This window comes from Castanea sativa, chromosome 8, assembly GCF_040712315.1.
Source record: "Castanea sativa cultivar Marrone di Chiusa Pesio chromosome 8, ASM4071231v1".
NCBI classification, from domain to species: Eukaryota; Viridiplantae; Streptophyta; class Magnoliopsida; order Fagales; family Fagaceae; genus Castanea; species Castanea sativa.
Genome location: NC_134020.1, coordinates 32,144,088 through 32,171,650, shown reverse-complemented (window position 1 = coordinate 32,171,650; position 27,563 = coordinate 32,144,088). Strand labels below are relative to the sequence as shown.

At 36.1% G+C, this 27,563-nt stretch overlaps 2 pseudogenes; both read left to right on the top strand.

Moving 5' to 3' along the window:
- Positions 1–3,729: 3,729 nt before the first annotated feature.
- LOC142608409 (peroxidase RIP1-like) lies at positions 3,730–5,342 on the top strand (annotated as a pseudogene).
- A 6,553-nt stretch (positions 5,343–11,895) lies between these two features.
- LOC142605504 (peroxidase RIP1-like) overlaps positions 11,896–27,563 on the top strand; it is a 45,827-nt pseudogene continuing 30,159 nt past the window's right edge.

The window sequence follows — 27,563 nt, the reverse complement described above, 5'->3', positions numbered from 1 at the left end:
ACCGTTAAACCATCTCATAGCCACAGGTCCCAAGCTGGAGGGGAAAACCTTACACATCAGAGTCTCGTTGTGAGAGTGCACTGCCATCCTCTGGTTGAAGTGACTCACGTGCTCCACCGGATCAGTCCGGCCATTGTAGATGGTAAAGGTGGGCTGGGTAAACCTCCTGGGAAGCCTTCCTTTTTCAATCTTCCGTGTGAATGGAGACTTAGAGAGTTGGTGCAACGCCCTACTCATAGCGTCGTTGCCTAAGCCCCTAGAATGAAGCTTCTTACGTCTGCGAGTTGGCTGGTCGTTCTCCTCACCGGAGGATGTTGCACTGGTGGGGGAGTGCGACCTCGAGCTGTAGCCATCTCCCCTATCCTCCTCAGAGGAAGGATTAGACGAGGACGGTGAAAACCTGCACTTAGCACGGCGTAACTTCCTCTTCAAACGATTAATTTCCTTCTGCATGGATTTAGAACCCTCCTCGTGAGTGGTGCTACCCCTACCATGAGTATGGCTGGCGCCTGGGTACTCTGTGTGGACGCTTCCCTCACGATCCCTTCGATGTTCAAGACGCTCTAAATGGTCCTCCGGTTGTGATCCCTATGACTCTGCATGGTAAGAGCCTAAGCCTGCCATAATATCCCTACCTCTTCTAGACTAGATTTCCCACAGACGGCGCCAATTGTAAGTGCACAATTGCACCTGGCCCCAAAAACAGTTACGGGCTTAGGCCCAATGAGCCTTAAACAATATGAATTTGTAGAGTGTGGGCTTGAAACCCAGGTTAGAAGTGTCTAAGGATTAAATGACAAGTCAAAGATTGCTAACACTTGAAAATAACAAGGAATATTGTAAATCAACCCCCTTGGACGTAAGCCAAGAGCTGTTCTTATATTATCTCTTTCTCTTTCTTCTTTTTCTTTCTTTTTAGATTACAAAAAAAAGAGGCCCCTATTCCTGTTCTAGGTTGCTCCTTAAATACTCATCTCTTTGATACTTTGTACACGTGTTGCCCCAACTCCCCCTTAGCCTAGATATTTCTTTTCTCAGTGCCTTTGAATAGTAACCAGAAGTTTCCCTTCCACTGTTCAGGTGTCACTTCCCCATTAATGCGGCCAGGGTGGTAGGTGCGGGGTATTTAATGTGGAGGTGGCAGTCTTTATCTTTGGTATTTCTCTAACATCGGTGCTTCCAGGACATTCAAGGGTTCACCCCTTTTAACCATTGGTCTTGACCGTGTCATTCCCTAACCTTTACCATGAAGTCCCGGGTTCTCCGGTGTCCGTCCGAGGGGAAGTTCACCCTCGGCTGGATCCTCGGATCCTCGGCGTATGGGCCGACCCGTAGTACTAATAGATTCCAAACCCAAAAATAGGTCGGCCTTCCTTAACACGGCCTAAAAGGTCCACATTCCCATCAGGATCTTTTTACTCCCCACAAATAGCTTACAAGTAATTTTGTTTGGAAGTAACATAGAGGGGATAGAACGAATTCATTTCATGACAATATTATTATTATACTCTTATTTTAAAATAAAATGTTGAATATATAGGAGTATTTTGAGAGTTTTAGTAAAAAAAAATTCATTAAATCTAATTACATTCCCTCTCATTCCTCATATTTTCGGAGGGAATGAAAATTTGAGATTTTAAGGGAATAGAAAGAAATGAGTGTTCCCTCTATTAAAACTTCTAAATAAAATAATAGAAGAATATTCTAAAATTATTCTTTTCATTCATTTCTATTTCATTCCATTCTCTTATCTCAAATGAGGGCTTAGTATTTATTATTATTCTTTTAATTATTTTTTTATTTTAGAAAATTAAGTTGGGCTTTCTCTTAGTTTATTTGCTAATCCATATTGATTGGAATAACTATTATCATTCATGTGTTTGGTATCAACAACACTTAAAACATTTTGGTATAGAGGGTGGAAAGAAATCATATTTTAGTTCAGTTTTCTAAAATTTCCTTATTTATAAAACATTTTTGTGTGGGTCTAGCTTAACTTCTTGTTATGTAGAATGCATTTTTAAGATTAATATTTTGATTTTTCTTTTCGTTATTTTTGTTTACTAATTGTGATCAACATTGCACCCTATGTGCAAAGTTTTTAGAATATATTGTAAAGACATCATTCAGCAAAAGAAAAAAAAAATTGTAAAAAGACATCTAATGAGACATATTTTTAAATCCGTGAACGAAGTTAGGGTTAGTCTTCTTGGATCTCAATAGACGTAATTGAAAGCTCTACCTAACACTATCAACTCAAACCCAGATTAATGAGAGAGAGAGAGAGAGAGAGAGAGAGAATGTTTTTTTTGGCAAGTGGTGCAGCCAACAATGATGGCATTTTTAGGGATGCTTTTTATAAGAGTTATTACTAAGTTAAGAAATAGATATTATATAGCTTTTAATAAGGGCTAGTTATTCTTCATTTTAAAAAAATAGACTTTTTTAAGGAATAACTATTAATATTAGGCTTAATAAAAATTTGACTAAAGTTAACAATGGAATTAATAACTATTCCATTATAAGTTCTATTCTTAGATTTAAATGTGCCCTTAATTCAGGAATTGAGGTCTCAATGAGTAGCAGCCTAAATAATGATCATATCTAATATATTACTTGAACGCAACTTGGAAAATTATAAAGTTTTTGTCAATTGTGCCCTTCATTTTTGTCAATTGCTATTTTGAACTTTTAGTTTCTTTTATGTCATTTTAGTCCTTTAGGTTTACTATTATTGCCACCTTTAATCATTCCATCCAAAACTATAAGTGTTAACCATTAAATATTTTTTAATACTAAAAAATTATTAAATTTTGTTATTGAATAAAAAATAAATCTAAAACTTTATTAAAAAAAAAAAAAACTAATTCAAGCTCCGTAAGCATCAACCAAAGGAAGGGGGAAAAATATATAAAAAAACGACCATAAACTCATTATCAAAGCCACAGAACATAGAATTTGGAATGACAAAATCAATCACAACCAAATAAAACCAAACACAACCAAATGAAACGTGACTACCAAATTAAACACTACCATCTACGATACGCCAAAATTCAAAACCCAAACAAAGTTCCATTTGAAACACTCTTCAAGAAATGGAGGAGTTGCCTTGGGTTGGGATCGAACAACACTAGAGAGAGAGCTTTAGTCCAAGTGGGCATTCTTGTCAAAAATGTAAGGGATCTTGACGAGGACATTCGCCTTAAAAATGCTTTGAACTCCACTCATTGAAATGGTTGGTCCTTGCCGCAATTGAAATGGAGAAGAGGTTACGATCATCTCAGCGCAACTCTTGCTTAGTTGGCGCTGGATTTATTTTTAGAGAGAGGGATCTAATGGAAAAAGTTTGATCAAAGTTTAGTGCCAAATTAGTTTGAAGCAATCTCCTCTAACTCGCAACATGCAGATTTATAAGATTATTTATATATATTACTTAAACAAATCTCAAGATTCATTAAAAAAGTTATGTGATTAAGACTACATATGGAATGTCGTTTTAAAAGGTTTAATAATAATTTTTCAACAAAATATGCCTGCCGGCTATTAATCTAAATTCCAATATGAACAATATATTCCAGCTTTCTCTGATTAAAGTATCACCATATATCAACTAAACTATTGTCAAAATAACAAGTACACTAGTGGTGTTATATTTCCTCTATATAAACACATACTTCTTAACCTTGGTTGCACAGCGAGTTGGAAGAAAAAACTGAGCTAATACTCATGGCTGCTCTTCAATCATTTCTAGTGTGTCTTATATTTGCTTTTGCTGCCATTCTGATCCCTACAAGCACATCTGCACAATTAACTGCTGATTTTTACCAGAATGTATGCCCTGGGGCATTGCCTACCATCAGATCAGTTGTCAGGCGGGCTATTAGACGTGAACCACGCATGGGAGCATCGCTACTACGCCTGCATTTCCATGACTGCTTTGTTAATGTAAGTATGATATGTAATTTACTGAAGATGTGTTTCTTATCTATCATTAGAAATGTTTAGCCTTTTTTTTTTCCTTAGTGGAAGTAAGATGAATCAATCAGCGATTCAAGTCTCACAAAAAGGAAAAAAAAAAAAAAAAGCTTACTCCTCTTCAGTAACAACGAAGTTGATATTCTCGTTTCCCTAAGATATATATCGAAACTTGGTCTAGTGTTGTTTCAAGAGCAGATGGAGAAAATACATCAAGATTGTCTTTGAGCCTCGTTTTATAGTACAGATAGGTGAAGCAATGCTGGAATAAGGAAAACATATTGGTGGGAATAGACTCAAGGATGTAGACTAACCTACCAACTGCACAGAGTTCGTTATTAGTCAAAGAGTCTTATAATTTAGTAGTATTATCTGGTATCATTTATGAGAAGAATCAGGGCTCAAATCTTCTTTCTTACATTTGTTGTAAAAATTGAATGATTAAATAAAACAATGCCCGTAATTTAATGTAAACCATATTTGTTCATTGATTTACTCGTATTTTCGATGACAGGGTTGTGATGGATCAGTTCTGCTAGATGACACAGCCAACTTCACTGGTGAGAAAACGGCGTTTCCGAATTTGAATTCACTTAGAGGTTTCGATGTTGTAGACCAAATCAAAGCAACTGTTGACAAATATTGCAATGCCAGCGTGGTTTCATGTGCAGACATCTTAGCTGTGGCAGCTCGTGATTCTGTTCAAACTGTGAGTGCTGACATAATCTTCTATTCCATGTAAATATAGTAACATTCCTAATACAAAAGCAAAAATCTTATTAATTCATGTGCGTGTGTTATAGTTGGGAGGTTCTACCTTTTACTACGAAGTACTAGTAGGAAGAAGAGACGCAAGAAACGCAAGCTGGAACGACGCAAATAGAAATCTTCCTGCACCGTTTTTCAACTTCTCTCAGCTTATCTCTAACTTTCAAGCTCATGAGCTAGACTAGAAAGACCTTGTTCTCCTCTCAGGGGGGCATAGCATTGGACTGGCTCGGTGCACCACCTTCCGTGCAAGGATATTCAATGATACTAACATTGACAAAAGCTTTGCAACCTCAGTGCAGCAAGTGTGCCCTGTAAGTGGAGGAGATAACGACACAGAGCCACTCGATTCAACTCCAGAGAGATTTGATAATGTGTACTACAAGGCTTTGCGGAAATCTCAAGGTCTCCTCCATTCTGATCAGGAGCTCTTCAAGGGTGATAACAGTGAGAGCGATAGACTGGTGCGATACTACAGTTACCTCCCTGGTCATTTTGCTAGAGACTTTGGTGCTTCCATGATCAAGATGGGTAATATGAAACCTCTCACTGGCAATGATGGGGAGGTGAGGCTGAATTGCAGGAAAATCAACTAGAACAGTTGCAGTGGAAAATTTGATTCAACATTTTGGTTTAACATTTTCAGGGCCTCATTCAATAAAGTGGCAACTGTAAAATTTGCCGGCGAGGTCTTAGCAATTTTTTTTGTTGGCTTAGCAAGTCTTAAAAATAAATGTTAAATTGTTAATGGCATTGTGAATGTGTTGTATTATTATTATTATTATTATTATTATTTTTGTTGCAAGTGTGTTCGATTTAATGTATTTGAATTTATTTTTTTGAACGGATGTATTAAAAAATAATGACACTAGTATTGATTTTTTGGATAAAATAAAAATTACCTCTTTAAATTTGAGTAAATTGTCATTTTCATCCTTTAAATTTATATTTTGTAATATTAGTCCTTAATATTGACATCTATCCTCAAATAATACCTTCCAACTAGTTTCATTTAAAGTAGAGAAATACTATATTCACAACAACAAATTTTAGACAGTGAGTTATTATTAGTTCTAATTTGAATCTACTATTAAAATTACTTTATTTTCCCATAAGTAACAGTTAATAACAACCTTTCTCCTAAATTTTTTTTTGTAAAAGTGTTATGAAAATGTTGTAGACATAACATTTCTCTTTAAGATATATTCTCAGAGGTACATGTATCGTAGTCACTCCGAATCTTGTATCCGAGATACTACATGTTCCGCGGGTAGCGCATCCTGACTACCCCGCTCATTAGCTTCTGTACAGTCCAAAGACGAGTTCATATCTCACTTTGGTGAGAGACCTTCCATATTGGGTGGTCGTCAAAGTACCTTATGCTCAGATTTTGCAAAAGGATTAAGATTCCTAAACATAGTGATGACATTTGTTCTTTATCCCCTGTCTCACTATAACTCCATTACAAAGCCTCGTGCTTGGTTTTTGCTATCCCTCCTTGGGACCTCTCTATAGACTTTCCTTTTCACTTCATTTTTTCTCTCATTGATGTCTATAGAGATATGGTGACTCTTGATAAGCTCATTTTTCCTTCGGCTATCACGCAGATTCTTCGCCATTTTTCTATCCCTCTGCCTGACTCCTCCTTCTATCCTATCCTAGGAATCATCAGCGCATCGTTTTTTTGACGAAGTGAGGCCCAATTTCAATTAAAGTGGCCACGGACCGAGACGACGACTCCTCCAGCCCCCTCCATTCCATCCACCTCCGCTCCTTCTTCTTCTTCTATGGGTGGTGTGACTCTTGAAGCCATCATGGTGCAGCTTGTGCACATGGGTGTTCTCCTAAACACTCTTAGTGATAAGTTGTGTCTGGTGAACACTTGTGTTGGCCGTCTCGCTCCCCAGCAAGCTAAGATGGGTGGCTAAGACAAGTTGTCAATATCTATCATGCCATGAACTATATTCTTGCAAAGTTTTTCAAGAGTTTGTGATAGGGTTAGGTTTTATTGTATTTAACAAGTGTTTACGAGTTTAGTGATTTAAGACTTCTCTCATACTTCATTTGTTTGTTGTGGTTTTGTCACGAATTGCCAAAGGGTGAGATTGTTAGGACATATGTGGAATTTGTTAGAACATATGTTAATGTAAATTGGCTAATCTTTTGGCAAAACACACTTTACTTGTAATTTAGTAGATCTAGGATGGGTTTAATACTTTAAGGAACAAGAGTTCAAGTCTAGTATTGAAGCCATGCAAAACTATCCAAGAAAAAAGTGAAAAAAGTGATGTTCATTAAAGCTCGGCAGATAGCTCGATAGATAATATCTATCGAGGTTTAATGCGTGTGCTCAAGAGCTGCTCGACAGAAATAGTATCTATCGAGAATTACAAAAATTCAAATTTTCAGATCTAATTTCACGCATATCTAAGTGTGTTTGTGTAGAGTTTCTTTTCTCATAACCCTAGACATATATGAATATTATTTTAAGGACTGTCACACAAGGAATCAGAGCATCCCTTCATGCATTGTGTGACTAGAGACAAAATTTGACCTAGGTCATCATATTCTTTAAAGAAGCTATTGCGTATTTGCGCCGAGGGTTTTGTAACCAAAGAGTTTCTTAATCTTAATCATTTGGATGAACTAAAGAACTTTGTAGCCAACATCTTCTTCAATTTTATGTGTTAGTCACATACTGAGATTTGTGCAAAGGAGTAAGTCACGTACGGGGATCCGTGCATCAATTGGTTAGTCACGTACTTGGAGCCGTGCATTGAAATGAGAGATTGTCACTACATTACAAGTCCAATTGGGTATTAGGGTAAGAGTTTAACTGTAGGTTGGTATAAGGTACTAGGATCCCTTTGCCTGTAACCGCTTGTTTTGATAATAGCAGATTCTCGAGAGTGGTGACCTTAAATTCATCCGGTGAGATTTTGCCTCGGTGGTTTTCCCCATTCGTAAACAAATCACCTTGTCAAATTTATTTTTTGCTGCATTTAATTATTTGATAATTTGTTTGTGCTACCACGCTTATTGCATGTTATTGAATCTGATTAATTAACTTGACTAATTAATTGATTAATTTACCAAAGGGGGTCAATGAATTTTTGGTCTATCACCTAATATGCCCATTCTTCTAGCATTTATAACACTTCCTTGTCTTGCTTGTAGATTTGTAGCTACTGTGTCCCCTAGCAAAACTATTATTTTTGTTTTTCTTCCTTCCACAATCTTGATTACCCTTTTTTACAAGCCCTTCATAATAAACTTAATTTTCAAATGTTGTTCGACCGTCTAAGCTTTTGACCAGCATAGCATCTGTGTAATCCTACATATTCTTCTTATTTGATTTTTGAACATGGAATTTACTCATCACTCCATCAACTACTTTAATTCTAAAATCATTTCTACCTAGCCTAAGAAAGGAAATAAAATTCTATATAAATTTTTAATGAACAAAAGAAAGTCTGATTCCTCTCTTTTTTTTTTTTAATTTTATTTGATCAAGTGATTCCTTCCGATTTGATATGGAATTTGGTCATCAGTTCATCAACTACTTCAATTCTAAAACCATTTTAAGGTTTATGAACAGTATTTTCTTGGGGGAAAAGAGAGGAGGTCTTATTGCTCCATCAATTTTATTTGTTAAGAGAACCTTTTTAAACTTGCTGGACTTTGACTTCTGGAAAATATTGCTCCATTAATTTGATTTGTTAAGAGAGCGTCGTTCATTTGAAGCTAGAAGATTCCTATATTTATTTATTTATTTTTCTTTACCAATGCCACCTAATGTGCAAGATCAATCAAATGGAGTATGAATCGTTCCTACGATCATGTTTTTGGTCACTTATATTATGAATACAAATCATTTGTTCTTCTCGCATTTCACTTAATTTATACTCCACTAATCCTATTTATCATATGTTTGATTTATTATTGTTAGAGGTATATTAGCCCATTGACATAGGCCCAAGCTTAATTGTACTTTATGTGCAAGTCAAGTCTTTTACTTGTATTAGAAGTCTATTAGTTTAGGATTTAGTCTACTATATATACCCATGTTATGGTTTATTGTGACACAAGTTTTGTACTAATACAGATTTTGTACTACGCTCTTATATAATAAAATGTAACCCTTAAGGGTTTCCTCCGTGGACGTAAGCCGTAAGGCTGAATCACGTAAGTCTTGTATTCTTGTGTTCCTATTTTATGGATCCCTCTTCTACATATATTCAAGCATATTCAATATAGAATATATCATAGCTAATATTTAACATGGTATTAGAGCCACCTTCCTGTGACCATGATTTTATGTCCTTACGGTGTGTTTAAGAACTATCTTTGTCTTCCTAGGTGTTTCTTTGTTGCGTTCATCTTTTTGGATTCTTACTACTGCCGTCAAAACTCTCTGGTATAATCATGCCACCGTTAGAAGTCACATCAACACTACAAGACCATTGTCTTCCTCAAACCACTATCACAGAGGCAAAATTCAATCAAGGGATCTTCTCACTCTTATCAAATCTCAAGATTTCATCAAGTTTCCATCTTGAGTTTGAGAGGGGGTGTTAGGGATATATAGCCCATTAGCATAGGCCCAAGCTTAATTCTAATTTGTGTGCAAGTCAAGTCTCCTACTTGTATTAGAAGTCTATTAGTTTAGGATTTAGTATACTATATATACCCATGTTATGGTTTATTGTGACACAAGTTTTGCACTAACACAGATTTTGTACTACGCTCTTATATAATAAAGATGTAACCCTTAAGGGTTTCCTCCGTGGACATAAGCCGTAAGGCTGAACCACGTAAGTCTTGTATTCTTGTGTTCCTATTTTATGCACCCCTCTTCTGCATATATTCAAGCACATTCAATATAGAATATATCATAGATAATATTTAACATGGTATTAGAGCCACTTTCCTGTGACCATGATTTTCTGTCCTTACGGTGTGTTTAAGAACTATCTTTGTCTTCCTCGGTGTTTCTTCACTGCGTTCATCTTTTTGGATTGTTACTACTGCCGTCAAAACTCTCTGGTATAATCATGCCACCGTTAGAAGTCACATCAACACTACAAGACCATTGTCTTCCTCAAACCACTATCACAGAGGCAAAATTCAATCAAGGGATCTTCTCACTCTTATCAAATCTCAAGATTTCATCAAGTTTCCATCTTGAGTTTGAGAGGAGGTGTTAGAGATATATAGCCCATTAGCATAGGCCCAAGCTTAATTCTAATTTGTGTGCAAGTCAAGTCTCCTACTTGTATTAGAAGTCTATTAGTTTAGGATTTAGTCTACTATATACATCCATGTTATGGTTTATTGTGACACAAGTTTTGTACTGCACTCTTATATAATAAAGATGTAGCCCTTTAAAGTTTCCTCCGTGGACGTAGGCCGTAAGGCAGAACCACATAAGCCTTGTGTTCTTGTGTTCCTATTTTGTACTTCTCTCTTCCTCATATATTCAAGCATATTCAACATGAAATATATCATAGCTAATATTTAACATAGCGATTATGTTTTGAAGGTCAACTGTGGAAATGGTGATAATGGATCCAGAAGACTTGGATTTTGCAGAGACAGAAACCATTGGTTGGATACTCTTAGTGTTAGCAACAGTAGCAGCTGAAATGGAAATAGTTGATTTGTTGCGTTGATAACAAGTCTCAATATTATGTCAAAAATGTTTGCAAAAACGTCAAAAACGTTTGTTGAATTGTCAGCGACAATTGTTGCAAAAAGAAGACCTATCCTTATTCTTCATTTAGGAGCAAAATATGCAAAAATAGACTACAAAAATGAAATCTACGCAGAAAATTGGGTAAGGAACACATGGACTGCAAAAGTCAAACTTGACAAAAAGTCAACAGTCAAACCCTAAAGTCAATGGTCAAACCTTAAAGGCAACGGTCAACTGTGGCTGAAGTCAACGTTGATGTAGGCAGGATGACGTCAGCAAACAGCTAGGGTGGACGTAAGCGCTGACGTGGAAGATGACATCAATTAGGGCTAACATGGCGGGTGACTTGGCAATGATGACGTCACAGATGACGTTAGCAGGTACTTAACGGCGCGTGCTGAAACTTAATTGGCGCATGCAGCGTGTGGACAATTCGTCGTATCTTTGAGTGGCGCATGGGGGCGCGTGGACACTCAGAATGTGGTGATTATGGTGGCGTTGTGTAGATTGGTTGACTATCTATACGATTGTATCTCTAGTGTCGTAATTAAAGCTTCAGTACTTATGGATCCAAGAGCAGCAGTGATCTTGGCGATGGAGAGATCTTCTAGCGGTGATGATTCAACCCAAAATGCCTCTGACGGTAGTGGAGCAACTAGAAAAATAAAAAGGGCATAGATGGGTTTACTGACCGAAGAAGGTTGATGCAGTAGAGAATGCTGAAGAATACAAGACTGTAAGACACCGAAAAGGTTAGAACCTGGCTCTGATATTATGTTAGAAATACTGGATGAATAGTATTGTATTTCACAAAAAAAAAAACATACATTAGTGCCTTTATATAAGAGGCAGAGTGTGTAGTACAATATGTATGTTATAGAAGTAAACAAGGTGGGCCTAAAGCCCATAGCCCTATTACACGTTAACAATTATTATTATTATTATTTTTTTTTTTCATTTTAAACATTGGTTATTTTTAAGGAAAGTGAAATGATTTGTATTCATCACTTGAATGGATGTGAATCCACACTTCGTCGTTTGTTTTTCAAAAAAAATGATTTAAAAAAAAAAATATATATGTGCAATAAGTTTAGGAATTTAGGTCTCAATTAGGGCAAACATACAGCATAATATAGCAATATATCTGATCATATCGGTATTAGGAACGCAACTGTTTCTTTCTTTTCTTTTTTCTTTTTTTAAACAAAGGAATGCGCAACTTCAAAGACTTGTTTTTAGTCAATGATATAAACAATATGTATTCCTTCATTCATCATTCTCGACTTAGAATCATCATACGTACCAACTAAAAACTATTACGAATATGGTGGAAACAAGCACTAAACTAATGGTGTGATATTCTCATATTCCATCTATATAAACACAAACTTCTTAGCCTTAGTTGCACACCAATTTGTAAGAAGTAGTGCCTGAACTAACTTATAGTAATACCCATGGCTGCTCTTTAATCATTTCTAGTGTGTTTCATATTTGCTTCTGCTGCCATTCTGATCCCTACAAGTTCATCTGGACAATTATTAAGTGCTGATTTTTACCATAATGTATGCCCTGGGGCATTGCATATCATCAGATCAGTTGTCAAACAGGCTATTAGACGTGAAACCCGCATGGGAGCTTCACTACTACGCCTGCACTTCCATGGTTGCTTTGTTAACGTAAGTGTCATATGGGTTTTCCTGAAGATGCATATCGTATTGTATGGAAAAGCCTAATATAATATATATATATATATATATATATATATATATATATATATATATATATATAATATATATATATATATATATATTGACTTTTATTATTTTTTTAAATATGAAATTTGATAATTATGAAAATTCTAGTATAAATTATAAAATAGTCTGTAACATTTGTAATTATAAATAGGCCTTTATTATAATTATGTTTATATATGAAACTTCAAAATTATGCAGTGCTTAGTGGGAACATTAAGAGCACGTTTAATAGACTGTAAAGATAATTACATAATAATAGGAATGTATATTAAAAAGAATACAAGATGTTGTAATGTAATACTTATTACTATTCATTTGTTTGGTGACAACACAATAATAGAACATTGAAGACGATGGAATGAAAACATTTTAAATCAAACTGAAAATATATTTTAGAAAATATCTTACTCATAGAAATATAATTAATCATATGAGTAAGATGCTTCCTTAAAAATAACATTTTTTAAATTTGAAAGAAAGATTAGTTATTTTTTATGATTTTTTATTTTCATAATTATTATGTGCATATGGAAAGTTTGTTTATTTGAAAATATATTAATTTTAAAAATTAATACACCTACTAAAGAATAGCTATTACAAACCTTTTAAAGATGAATGATTATTTCTCATTTTAAAAAATAGATATTTATAAGGAATAATTATTCCCTGTAATGAAAACATAACTAAACTATTGAATAGCTAATCCATAAGAATAACTATTACATTACAGTGCTTATTACAGTTTACCAAATGTACCCTAAGTACATGGTTCACGTCTAATAGCTTGTTTGAATTTGTTCAACATGATTCAAAATTACATATTTGTAATATTAACTGTTAGGACAAATGTGATTCATGTTAGGAATATATGTCATTTAAAATTGGCTAATCTTTTGACAAAACACACTTTACTTGTAATTGGGTAGATCTAGAATATATTTAATACTTCAAGGAACAAGAGTTCAAGTCCAAGTATTGAAGCCATGCAAATTTGTCCAAGAAAGAAGTGAAGAAGTGCTAGATTTTAAAGCTCGACTAATAGCATCTATCGAGGTTTAAAAGGTAGTTTAGCCCGATGCTCCACAGCTGCTCGATAGATTCTCTATCTATCAAGATTTATGAAAATCAAATTTTCAGTTCTGATTTCATTCGAATCTATGTGTACATGTTTATGATTTCTTTTCTCATAACTCTAAACATATATAAGGATTATTTTAAGGGCCGTCAAAGGTGGCACAGTTGCACGAGTGTGGAGCAAAATGTTGTTCATGCTAATTGTGACCAGAGACAGAATTTGCCCTAGTTCATCTCTCTCTTGAAGAAGCTACTGCGTTTGTACGCCATTGGGTTTTGTGACCAAGAAGCTTTATGATCTTCATCGTGTTGATAACTGAAGAAATTTGCAGCCAACATCTTTCTCAAGTTGGTGATTAAGTCACGTACTAGGATTCGCGCATCTATTGGTTAGTCATGTACTAAGAGCCGTGCATTGAAAATGAGAGATTGTCACAATAGAACAAGTCCAGTTGTGTATTGGGGTAAGGGTTCAACTATAGGTTGGTATAAGGTATTGAGATTCTTTTACTTGTAACCACTTGTTGTGATAATAGTGGATTCATCGGGAGTGGTGACCTTAAAATCACCCGGTGGAATTTTTTCCTTGGAGGCTTTCCCCATTCATAAACAAATCACCGTGTCAACTTTATTTTCTGCTGCATATTATCTTAGTTGGTGATTTGTTTATGCTACCATGCATTTTTCTTGTTAATTGGATTAATTAATTAACTTGGCTAATTAATCAGTTAATTTATCATAAGGGGTGAATACATTATTGGCCTATCAAGTGGAATCAGAGCAGACACACTCTGATTAGGGTTAATCTTTGCTGTGTGATCCATTGATCCTTGTTTGTCATTGATAGAGGACAGTCACTCATTATACCTCCTTTATTTGATAGCATTAACTATGCATACTAGAAAGTACGTATGACAGCTTTCTTGCAGTCATTAGATGAAAATGTGTGGCAAGCTATGGAGATGGGCTGGACTAAGCCAAAGGAAGCATCGGCTGATTGGGATGATGCTAAGATCAAGGTGGCTAACTTCAACAACAAGGTATTGAATGTGTTATTCAGTGTAGTCATAAATGAGGAGTTCAAGAACATATCCTCCACTAAAACTGTAAAGGAAGCATAGACCATTCTCTAGACAACCTACAAGGGAATCAAGGCTGTCAAGGACTCGAAACTTTAGAGACTCACTACAAGCTTTGAAGAGATCAAGATGGAGGAGGATAAGTCGTTTGATGAGTTCTATGCCAAGCTCAAGGACATAATGAACTTAGCCTTTAATCTTGGGGAAACTATTCTTGAACCCAAGATTATGAGAAAGGTACTCAGATCTCTACCCGAGAGATTTCATGCCAAGATCACCACAATTGAGGAATTAAAGGACATCGACAAAATTCCTTTGACAGAGCTGGTTGGCAATCTGCAGACTTATAAATTGGATTTGACAAGGATTAGGAAATCAAGTAAAGGTAAGAGCATGACACTGAAGGCCAAAAGCAGTGACACGGATGAGTCTTTAGACGATGAAGATTTTAAAATGAAGTCCTACATCACCAGGCAATTCATGAAGTTCATGAAGAATGCTATTTGGAAGGGCTTTGACAAGGACCGTAGGCAATCTAGTTCTTTTCAGTTTATTAGCCAAGTCAAAGGGAAGAAGGATGCTAAGGATGAAGATCAGTACACTGTTCCCTCAAGACCTAAGTGTTTCAGGTGTCAAGGCTTTGGACACATGAAACAGGAGTGCCCTACATATCTCAAGACCATTGGGAAAAGCAAGGCACTTGCTGCTGCATTGAGCGACACCGAACTTGAGGATGATTCCGAAAATGAGGATGATGGAAACTTAAATGTCTTCACCGCCATTGTCAATCCTACTGAGGGGATTGTAGAAGATGTGGATGAAGAAGAGAACTTGGTGGAGTCAAAGCTTGAGAAGATGGATGAACAAGATGACATTCATACAACCTATGCAAAATTGTACAAGGTCTCCAAAAAGCATGAGAAGTTGTATAGATTGGCCACTAAGAAGCTTAGTGATGTGGAGCTTGAATGAGAAGAAATCTCCACAAAGTTTGATGAAGTTAATCAAACTATTGGAGAACTGAGATTTGAGAATAATTTCTTGGCTGAGAATACCAAGAAGCTTAAGGCAGAGTTGTTCCAAGTCAAAGCTCAGTTGTAGAGGCCTTCAAGTGCAAAGCTTGATGAGATGCTTAACCTTCAGAAATCTGCATTTGATCCTAATATTGCTTCTTCCAGTACTACTGTTTTTGTTTCACCTGCTAATAATGTTGAATCTGAGAACAATGATGTCAAAACTATATTAGCTAGTGAGAACATAGACAAAGGTAAATCTATCTTAGGAGTGCCCCTTAAGCTTACTAAGAAAGAAACTAAAAACCCTAAGGCTAAGAAGGGCAATACCCAAAAGCCTAAATAGAAGAAGTAACATCTTTGCCATCATTGTGGAACAAGTAGACATACTCGACCTAATTGCTATAACTAGCTAGCCACTCAATAAAGAAACAGTATGATCTCATCTGGAAACTAGAGTCAGTTTCCATCCTCTCTTGCTCCTCTTGGAGATCTACTTAAAGCCCTCATGTTCCTCTCGAACTTGAACGGTTGCAATTCTTCCCCCACTTCGTCTGTTCAAGGGTTCGCTAAAAGGAAAGGTTCTTCCAAGGTGTGGAAGGAAAAAGGCTTAAAGTGATTTTGTCACTTTTCTCTCTCTCTCTCTCTCTCTCTCTCTCTCTCCCTATTTATTTTTGATTGCATTACTTGTGTGTCTTGCTTTCTTATTTTGAGTCAGTCTAGTTTTACGCATTGCTATGTTTAACATTTTTTTTTTTCAGTTTTGCTTTATTTTTTTGTGAAAAAAAAAATTGAAAAATCAAAAAATTACAAAAACAGTGTGTGTTTGTGTACATTGGTACTTGTGTACCTTGAATGACCATTGAAACAAAGTTTTCTAAACTTTGTATCTCTTGTAGCTTAGATAAGCATTTCTATGCACAACTAAGCAAGTGAGCTTTGTGGCTTGTGTTTGTAATGAGTAAGATTAAGTAATCTTTTGTACTTAACACTCATATCACTCTTTTTGACAAGTAGGACTAGAAAATCCTAAGAGAAAGGCATAAATAACCATCTCACCATTGTCGCCCGCCAATCATGAAATGAAAACTATCTTAACTTGTTTTGAAATATAAAATTGATTAGACTTGTTTTGTGTGTGTGTGTGTGTGTGTGTTTTGGATCTTTATGCTTGACATTTTTCTTGTTGAGAGATGTTTTTAAAAGATTAAAATGTTGTTTGGACTTTTGGTTGAGTAGCATGCGTGATTGCATTCATGTTTGTGTTTTTCTCTTCTTTGAAAAACTGTTTTAAGCAACCTCAACAGCTTCTCGATACCTTTCAACAACTAAGCTATCTATCAAGATCTTAATCTTCCTTTCTTGACAGCTATTATCGTAATAAAGATCCATCAAAATTTTTGAGAATTTGTCTCGATAGCTTCTCAATCCATCGAGAAATTTTCTATCTCATTGATATCTTCTCGATCTATGGAGGTTCTTATGTTGTGGACACCTCTCGATAGCTCCTCGATAGCTTATTCTGTCACATTTTAATTCTCGATAGCTCTCGACACCTCTCAATCCATCGAGAAACTGGGATTTCTATATAAAAGGTCAGCGCGATTTCTATTTCATTTTTCTCGATCTCTCTCGATCCTTTCTAACTTCTCACCTTCCCAAACACTTCTCTCTCACTCCAAACTTCATTCCCAGAAGCTTTTCAGCCTAGATCAAGCTTTTATTCTTTGGTAAGGGTCTTTAATCCTTCATTCTTCATGCATTTCATGCATTAGACCTAGGTTTTTGGGTGTTTGAAATTTTTTTTGGGGTTTTCAAAATTGATGAAGTTTTTGCAAAATTTTGGGATGGGTTTTGTGTAAATGATCCTAAATGTTCATGCATTGCATCACATATGAATTTTTAACAATGTTCATGCATTTTAGATGTGTAATTATTATCTTAAAATGTTGTATGCTGATAAGATTGGATTGGGCTGAGCCCATGATGCTTTTATTGTTGCATGTCACATGCTCATGCATTTTTCATGCATACGTACCTTCTATTTTCTATCATATTGATATTAAATTGTTTGGTGCTTTTCTTTTTGTCTCCCTCTCTCTCTTTCTTTCAGTCTGCATCAGGGCACCTAAGCGTAAATCAACTCCGTCCCGGAATCCTCTTTATTCCAAGGCATCTTCCTCTGATTCTACTCCTTCTCATCTTCAGTTCAGTGATGAGAAAGCCCATAAGGACTTCTAGGAGAACATTTCTCGACGAGGCATTCATTTGGAACCCCAAGTCATCTTATCAGATTTTTTTGATACTGACTTTCCATTATCATCCACAGTAGGGGATGGGAGTCACTGTGTGACGTCCCGGTCAATTTTCCTTCCGTGATCAATTAGGAGTTTTACTCTAACATGCAAAAATTTGATTATTCAGTATCACTTTTTGTCACTCATGTTCGAGGTACGCACATAGTGGTTACTCCGGATATTGTATCTGAGGTGCTCCACATCCCAAGGGTAGCGCATCCTGACTACCTCGGTTGTGATCATCTTGGGACTGTGTCCAAAGATGAGCTCATGTCTCTGTTTTGTGAGACTCCATCCTTTGTCTCACTATAACTCTATCATAGAGCCTCATGCTCGATTTTTGTTATCCCTCCTAGAGTACCTCACTATAGACTTCCCTTCTCACTTCATCCTCTCCCTCATAGATGTATATAGGGATACGACGATCCATGATAAGCTTATCATTCCTTCAGCTATCACAAGGATCCTTCGCCATTTTTCTGTCTCCATTCCCATATCGGATCCTGTCCCTATGATATGTGCCATTGATGCGATTACTATTAGACGGAATGAGGCCCAGCTTCAACCAAAGTAGCCACGAACCGAGACAGCGACCCCTCCAGCTTCTTTAGCTCCATCCACATCTGTTCCTCCTTCTTCTGCAGATGGTGTGACTCTAAAGGTGATTATGGCGCAGCTTCAGCGCATGGATGCTCACCTTGACACTTTTAGCGATGAGTTGTGTCAGGCGAACACCAGTGTCTGTCTTATCGCACGATGACAGGCTTGCCTTGATGGCTTCGTTGAGTCTCCTACTCCTTCTCTAGAGACTTATGAGGATGAGAACGACAATTGTGGCTCTAATGGCGATGGTGATAAGGATGATGGTACTACCTCTTCCAGTGATGATGAGAGGACTGCTTGAGTTATTTTCCCTTCGTCATTTGTGACAAAAATGGGGAATATTTTTGGATATGAGAGTAGTCATGTATTTAGAGGGAGAGTTAGTTTAGGAGATTTTCGTTAGGGGGTGTGTCTATACTTGTTGAGGGATGTAGTGAGGACTTGTGTATTTTTTTCTTTTCTATCTTTTATAGATACATTGTTCTTACTTTGTGATAGCAAACCTTATACCCATTATTGGTATATATATATATATATATATATATATATATATGTATATATTGAGATTGTTATTTCATTTTCACCTATTTCTTCATGTGTTGTTTCTTTTCTCTCTTTATGCACATGCTTCTTATTACTTGTATGCAATATTTTATTTTTGTTTCACACTAAGATGCCATGATGAGTTTTGTTTAAAGTGTTTAAAAAATATAGGTTGTCAAAGTCTTCTTGCCATGAACTTTCTTCTTGCAAAGTTTTTCAAGAGTTTGTGTTAGGATAGATTTTATTTTATTCAACAAGTGAGTATGAGTTGAGTGATTTATGACTTCTTTAATATGTTTGTTTGTTTGTTGTGATTTTGTCACGGATTGCCAAAGGGGGAGATTGTTAGGACATATGTGATTCATGTTAGGAACATATGTCATTTAAAATTGGCTAATTCTTTGACAAAATGCACTTTACTTGTAATTTGGTAGATCTAGGATGTGTTTAATACTTCAAGGAACAAGAGTTCAAGTCCAAGTATTGAAGTCATGCAAATCTGTCCAAGAAACAAGTGAAGAAGTGCTGGATTTTAAGGCTCGATAACTAGCTCGACAGATAGCATCTATCGAGGTTTAAAAGGCAGTTTAGCCCGATGCTCGACAGCTGCTCAATTGATACCCTATCTATCGAGATTTATGAAAATCAGATTTTCAGTTCTGATTTCATTCCAATCCATGTGTACATGTTTAGGCTTTCTCACAACTTTAAACATATATAATGATTATTTTAAGGGCCGTCAAAGGTAGCACAGTTGCACGAGTGTGGGGCAAAGTGTTGTTCATGCAAATTGTAACCGGAGACAAAATTTGCCCTAGTTCATCTTTCTTTTGAAGAAGCTACAGCGTTTGTACGCCGTTGGGTTTTGTGACCAAGGAGTTTCAAAGTCTTCATTGTGTTGATGAACTGAAGAACTTTGCAACCAATATCTTTCTCAAGTTAGTGATTAAGTCACGTACTAGAATCCGTGCATCTATTGGTTAGTCACGTACTAGGAGTCGTGCATTGAAAAGGAGAGATTGTCACTACAGAATAAGTCCAATTGTGTATTGGGGTAAGGGTTCAACTGTAGTGGATTCTCGGAAGTGGTGACCTTAAAATCACTCGATGGTGATTTGTTTATGCTACCATGCGTTTTACTTGTTAATTGGATTAATTAATTAACTTAGCTAATTAATCGATTAATTTATCACAAATGGTCAGTACATTCTTGGCCTTTCACTAACAAATGTAAAACTAACAATTATGTGAGGGGCTTGAGCATGCATTTATTGTGCTCCTGAAGTATTGAATAGTTACTCATGAAACTATATATTCTAGCGATAGAAATTTACTATAATTGTTTTCTTATATGAAACTACAGATTCCACCATACCATGGACAAGGTTTCTCTCCGAACTAGTTTGGAGAGTAACTCTTCAAACTCGTCTTATATCTTTTTATTGGATGTAAATTGACGAGTATCAAGGTGAGATTTTCTAGGTAGCAGACGATCTTATCCACACCCAAGTCGGGGACGAGAGTAAGCGTAAAATCCCAGCATCATACGTCGTCCTTTGAGGCGAGCCAGGCCAGCACTCATTGAAGGCACAAATAAATGCAATCAGGACAGTTAATAAGCAATGACTGCGCCGGACCAATTACAAGAGCAATGATGGTTCAACGGTCACCCGTTACACCTTAAATGGAATCACCATTGTCAATTAATGCCGTATTCCTCTCAGGAGAAAAATGCTTAAAGCAGCATTAACAGACATAAATTGCACCGACCCAAAGCAAACTTTAAAAAGGAAATGGAACTCAAGTAAAAAGACATGAGAAATTAGAGAGATAGAACTGTGAATAACTTCATCTGAAAATCGATAAGCTGACTTTAGCATCGGAGCATTCTCAGCTGGTTCCATGCCTGCGAAAATCCCCTATGCCTTTCTTTTCTTAACAGCAGTTACTGGAGATTGTCCATCGATAGTGACGAGGAGCATACTAACGAGGTCAAGATTCGGCTTCATCAGTTTAGCGCCGTCTATGGGAACGACGAGTTGATCCTTTCTCAAACCATCATGCTCCTACCGATAAAGCTCCAATCACTTGATGGATTCTACACCAGAACCACCTCCAAATCCTATGGTGATGGCTCAATAGATCCAAGCTCTAACAGCGAATATACAAGAGCTAATGAATCAGAATGAAGAGTTGAAGTGTCGAGCCTGCCCAGAGGGCAGCAATGCCTTGCATCATCGATGCAACCGTAGTAGACATGACGAAGAGGCTAGTAGCCTTGAAAACAGTAAGGGAAAAGATGCAACCGAATACACAGGGTAGTACATGCATGATAACGATCACATAATGAAGAGCTTAAGAAGGGAACTTGACGAAGTAAAGAATGCAATGAAAGGGAAGACGGCGATGAACCTCGACGGCATGTTGAAACGAACAGATTCACCTTTCACAGCCAGTGTTTTGGAGTGCCTTTTGCCTTCAAAGTTTCGTTTACCATAGTTGGAGTGTTATGGTAGTACAAAGGACACTTTTGACCATATAGGGGCCTTCAAGACTATCTTGAACCTTCAACAGACCCCGAATGAAGTTATCTGCAGATCTTTCCCTGCCACCCTTAGAGGGGCTGTTAGGGTTTGGTTAAGTAAGTTGCCGGCATCTTCCATAGCGAATTTCTAATAGCTCAGTGACTCATTTGTTCATCATTTCATTAGTGGATAGTGTCATAAGAGGCCAACCTCTTACTTGTTGACAGTGAGGCAACAGGAAGGGGAAAGCCTAAAAGATTATGTAAAGTGTTTCAACAAGGCTGTGTTGGAGATTGACAAAGCTGACGACGAGGTGATAATGACGACCTTATAGGCTAGGCTGAATAACCCCGATTTCATCTTTTCGTTGGGAAAGACGCTGCCAACCTCTATGACTGATCTCCTGTTCAAAGCCCAGAAGTATATGAATGGAGAGGGCGCTTTACTGCGAAGGGGCTAACAGGAAAACGGAAGAAGGAAGAACCTGGTGATTCTCATGGTAAGAAGAAAGATCGTAAGAATTCGTATTTAGAGACTAAGATCAGCAAGAGCAGTTTTGACACTCCAAAGAAGAAGATGAACTTCACCCCATTAGTGATGCCTGCAGACAAAACACTACAACAAAATGTATTTTCAGTGAGGAAAAACTTTGTCACTAAAAGTCCAGTTTTTCGTCACTAAGAACCTTTAGCGACGAAATCGAACTTTTAGCGACGAAACTCATTTTGTCGCTGAAACCTTGTTGCTAAAAGTCCTAGTGACGAAAAATTTCATCACTAGAAGACCGCTTTGTTTTAAAAAGAAAAAACTTTTAGCGACGAAAATGTTTCGTCACTAAATGTTTTCCTCGCTAAAAACACTTTTTAGTGACGAAAATATTTCGTCACTAAAAGCATTTCAGTTTATTAAATCATATTTAGTGACGAACAATTTCGTCACTAAAACTATTTTCGGGTACATATAGTAACGAAAAAATTCGTCACTAAAACTATTTTTAACAAAATCCAAGCACATATAGCGACGAAAATTTTTGTCACTAAAACCATTTCTTACAAAATTTTGCTACATTTAGCGACAAAATATTTCGTCACTAAAACAATTTTTTGTTGCTATATTTGTGATGAAATAATTTGTCGCTAAAACTTATTTTCTTTTTTTTAATATATTTTTTTATAGCTTTGATATTAACCTGTAACCTGTCATTACATTATTAAAACCTCAAAGTTGAATAACACATTTATTTCAACAACTCATTTATAAAAAAAGATCTATACATTCCACAAATAAAAAATAAAATAAGTATCCAATTCAAACTCCTTCCATACAATAATTATTTGCAACACCTACAATAACTCTAGATGTTTTATAACAATACAAAAAGTGTAGCATAATATAATTAGAACTAACGGAAGATGTCTTCAAGTAATGCCAAAAGTAAATCCCCTAAAAGCCACCAATAAGAAATCTGCACAATATAAAAATAATACTACATTAAAATTGTAAATTTTCCCAAGGAGGAAAATTTTGAAGTGGACGAAGTTGCTAAGCTGGCATTGTTGGACATAAATGAACGACGACCTGGATTGTACATGGAGGTGTAGTACCTACTGAGCATTGAGGGGCTTAACGTGAACTATGTTTAATCAGGAGCAAGCTGGATGGATCCAATTGTAGGATAATAGGTTTGAACATGGTTTGAATCTCATATAAAACATACGCAGCGGAAATTTAACGGATCTATTTCATTCACAATCGATAACATGCACTATGTAAGTTTCAGAATTCAAGAACAAGAGAGCGTACCTTGGTGTGTTGAATTTCAAAACAAAGATCGAAAGCACTTGGAAATACTTTTGATCTCTACTCCAATTCCACTAACGCCCAATATGTGTGGTCTCTCAATCAGTTCCAAAGGGAGAATGCCAAAGTGTCTAACACTTCTTACACCACTTCGCAATAGTCACTACAACAAAATGTATTTTTAGTGAGGAAAAAATTCGTCACTAAAAATCCAGTTTTTCGTCACTAAGAACCTTTAGCGACGAAATCGGACTTTTAGTGACGAAACTCATTTCGTCGCTGAAACCCCGTCGCTGAAAGTCCTAGCGACGAAAATTTTCGTCACTAAAAGTCCGATTTGTTTTAAAAAGAAAAAACTTTTAGCGACGAAAATATTTCGTCGCTAAATGTTTTCCTCGCTAAAAACACTATTTAGTGACGAAAAGATTTCGTCACTAAAAACACTTCAGTTTATTAAATCATATTTAGTGACGAATAATTTCGTCACTAAAACTATTTTCGGGTACATATAGCGACGAAAAAATTCGTCACTAAAACTATTTATAAGAAAATTCAAGGACATATAGTGACGAAAATTTTCGTCACTAAAACCATTTCTTACAAAATTTTGCTACAATTAGCGACGAAATATTTCGTCACTAAAACAATTTTTTGTTGCAATAATTGTGACGAAAAATTCGTCGCTAAAACTTATTTTCTGTTTTTATTTTTTTCCTAGCTTTGATATTAACATGTAACCTGTCATTACATTATTAAAACCTCAAATTTAAAAAACACATTTATAAAAAAAGATCTATACATTCCACAAGTAAAAAATAAAAGAAGCATCCACTTCAAACAACTTCCATACAATAAAAGTTTGCAATCCATACAATAACTCAAGATGTTTTATAATAATACAAAAAGTGTAGCATAATATAATTAGAACTAATGAAAGATGTCCTCATATGTCTTCAAGTAATGCCAAAAGTAAATCTTCTAAAAGCCACCAATAAGAAATCTGCACAAATATAAAAACAATACTACATTAAAATCATAAAGTAAAAACATAAACTATGTTATATGAAACATTTCTAACAATGCATTAAGAGTAGCCACACTAATGAATTAAAATCATAACTCCTAATTTATAAGTTGTAGAAAGCAAATATAGATTTTCAAATGTAATATAAAGTACTAACCAATAAGTGTTTTAACTTGAAGATGAACCACCCCCATAGGTAAGAGCATCATCATAACCCTTACTCCTCAAAAAGTTAAGAATATTGTTGAACCTCTTCTTGCTTAGCTCGTGCCTCTTGCTCCTTAGCTCGTGCCTCTTGCTCCCTAGCTCGCTCCCTAACTCGCTCCTCTTGGTCCCTAACTCGCTCCTCTTGGTCCCTAGCTCTTGCCTCTTTGAGCTCAATTATCTCATTTTCTAACCGTTGTATATACTCCACCGAGGAATTAGATGAAGCGGTAGTTACTAGAGAAGAAGATGGTCTCATGCCAAGTCCTTTTACAATACCGGACTTCTTCTTAAAAACCAAGTTTGAAATCTCCTCTTGTGTAAGGGGAATTGCATTAGGATCTTGACAATGATCCTCTTGCACTTTGAGAATAGTTTCCTATCATTTGAAAGAGAGAAAGAAACAAACAATCACAACATTAATACTACAAATGTTATAGCTTTACAAACATGATATAAATGGAATGATAGGGATGGAATGCTACACATACATATGTCACTTCATCCTCATGGTGTATCCACATATTTGTATTTGGATTGAAATGAACATCTTTGAAGATTTTTGCCAATTCGGGAACTTGACCGCCATTATTATTTGTCTGATTAATTAACATTCGAGGGTTAGATAGATATAGTTAATTAATCACAACATGTAATATATTGAGGTTTAAGAAAATGAAAAAAACATTCACCTCCTCATCAACCCTAACAGCAAGTGCCTTTGTCCCGCATCTATGTTTTCTGAAGTTTTCTTCCTATTTTCGAGTTCTTTCTTGATTTTTCCTAATTGAGAACATTCAAGATACTTATTAAATCATGAATAAAACAGTATACATTTACTTCATCTAAGTATTAAGTTAATCATTTGACAACATAGTATAGTAAACATTGAATAATAAAAATATACGCATTAATAATTTACCGGCCAATCCTTATTAGTCCATTTCCCATCAATGAGTCCGATCCTTTGCTCAAGTGTGGCATTCTTTGGCGGGTGGCTTCTTGCATAGTCGGCACCATGAGATTCTACAAGCTTTTTATAAGTTTGATGCAACTTATTAGAGTTGCAACTCAATAATCTTCCACATTTTGTATTTAATGCTTTTGTTACCAAGTTGGAATCTCCGTGTAGCTCAAAGGCTGATCTGTAAAATGAAGTGTATATGTATTATAATAATATTATTATCCTGAATCAACGTTAATATGCTTCAGGAATACAATGACAGGTTCGACGTTATGACTGTACATTTTCGGCTATATTGTGTAGCACCACATCTCTAGTGGCAACCTCAACACTTTTCCAATTTTTCACATTGTAATTAGACAAATTACTTCTCACTTGTACGCCAATTTAATTGACCAGCTTACATGCATTCTTCCCAACAGGAGCATCGTACTCTTCGGCTATACGTCTTGGCGGACTTACCACTTTTTTCAACAAGTGCCGTCTTGCTATACCTCGTGTTGTTCCACGGGTATTTACGCTGTGATCATATTTAAACATTATTAATGTTAAATTAAGTGAAGTATAATCTCAATAGTAAATTAAGTGAAATATAATCTCTATGTAATTACCAGTCGTGCTAGTTAATGCATCAGTAGCTTGTGCCTCTGCACTAGAAGAACTTTGGGCAAGAGGATTTGCCTCAGGAGGTGTTTCCGTAGATTGGACCGTAGATTGGACCACCGGAATAGATGCCTCACCTCGCGAACGTGTAAGCCGTCTGGTGCCATCTGTAACTAACAAACATACATTTAATGAAACAAGAAAGTCATTACAAATAATAGAACAAAATTATTATCATCTATTGTACCCTATGGAACATCTATTGTACCTTATGGATTATAGAATTAGATGACTCATCATCATTGTCATCGTCACCAATAGGTGGTACATAATCATCATCTACCATAACACTAGCTCTACTTCTTTTCCCTTTTGCACAATTGGACTGAAAGCGAGAATCCTTTAGAAGTTGAGATGTGCTTCAATCCCAAAGCATCAATTCTCTCTTGGTTTTGCCTCATTCTATCCAATCTTGCCATCTCATACCTTGGTATATTATGAGCGTATTTGGCCTTTTTGGGCATTTTTTGAAACTATGTATTGACATGAAAGATAAGTACAATTGCTACTAACTTAATATCATAGTCTACACCATTATCCATATCAAGCAATTCACAAGTACAAAATTTGAATACAATTACTACTAACTCAACACAACAAATGACCACATCAATATCCATATCAAGTTCAAGATAAGTACAAACCACATCAATATCCATATCAAGTTAAAGATAAGTACAAAACATCTCAATAACAATTACTACTAACTTTACATATCATAGTTCATACCATTATTCATACCATTATCCATATCAAGCAATTCACAAGTGCTAAGTTTGAACTCAATTGCTAAAACCTCAACAAAAAAAATGACCATATCAATATCCATATCAAGTTCAAGATAAGTACAAAACTTTAAAACAATTGCTACTTAGACAAGCATAAAACTTTAAGACAAACACACAACATTTAAGACAATTATTATCAATCTCATTTCCCGGTTGATGAGGACCAGGAATAAGCAATGACAACATAAAATATGGCTCCTTCATAACCAACCAAGGCGGTAGGTTATAGGGGATAAGTATGACAGGCCACATACTATAGTTGTTGTTCATATTCCCAAAAGGGTTAAATCCATCTGTAGCCAACCCTAACCTTACATTGCGAGGTTCGAGGGCAAAATCAGGATGTTGCAAATCAAACTCCTTCCACTCCTCACTATCAGCCGGATGCCTCATTATTCCATCGTCCACGCGTTTGTCTATATACCATCTCATGTCCTTAGCTCTTTGGCACGACATGTACAATTTCCTCGGTCTCGGGGTCAACGGGGAAGTAACGCAATACCTTATGAGGAATCTTCTTACCTTGGGCACGTGTATCCTTGTACCTAGGCACCTCACACAGGACATTTATCAAGGTTTTCATTTTCCTTCCAAAATAGTGCACAATCATTTTTGCATGCATCTATATGCTCGTATGACATGCCCAAGTCACGTAATATCTTCTTTGCTTCATAAGTTGACCTTGGAACCAAGTTACCTTTCGGTAAAACTTTTGTCGACAATTCTAGCATCATATCAAGTCCCGTATTACTAAAGTTGGACATTACCTTTACATTCAACATCTCGATAAC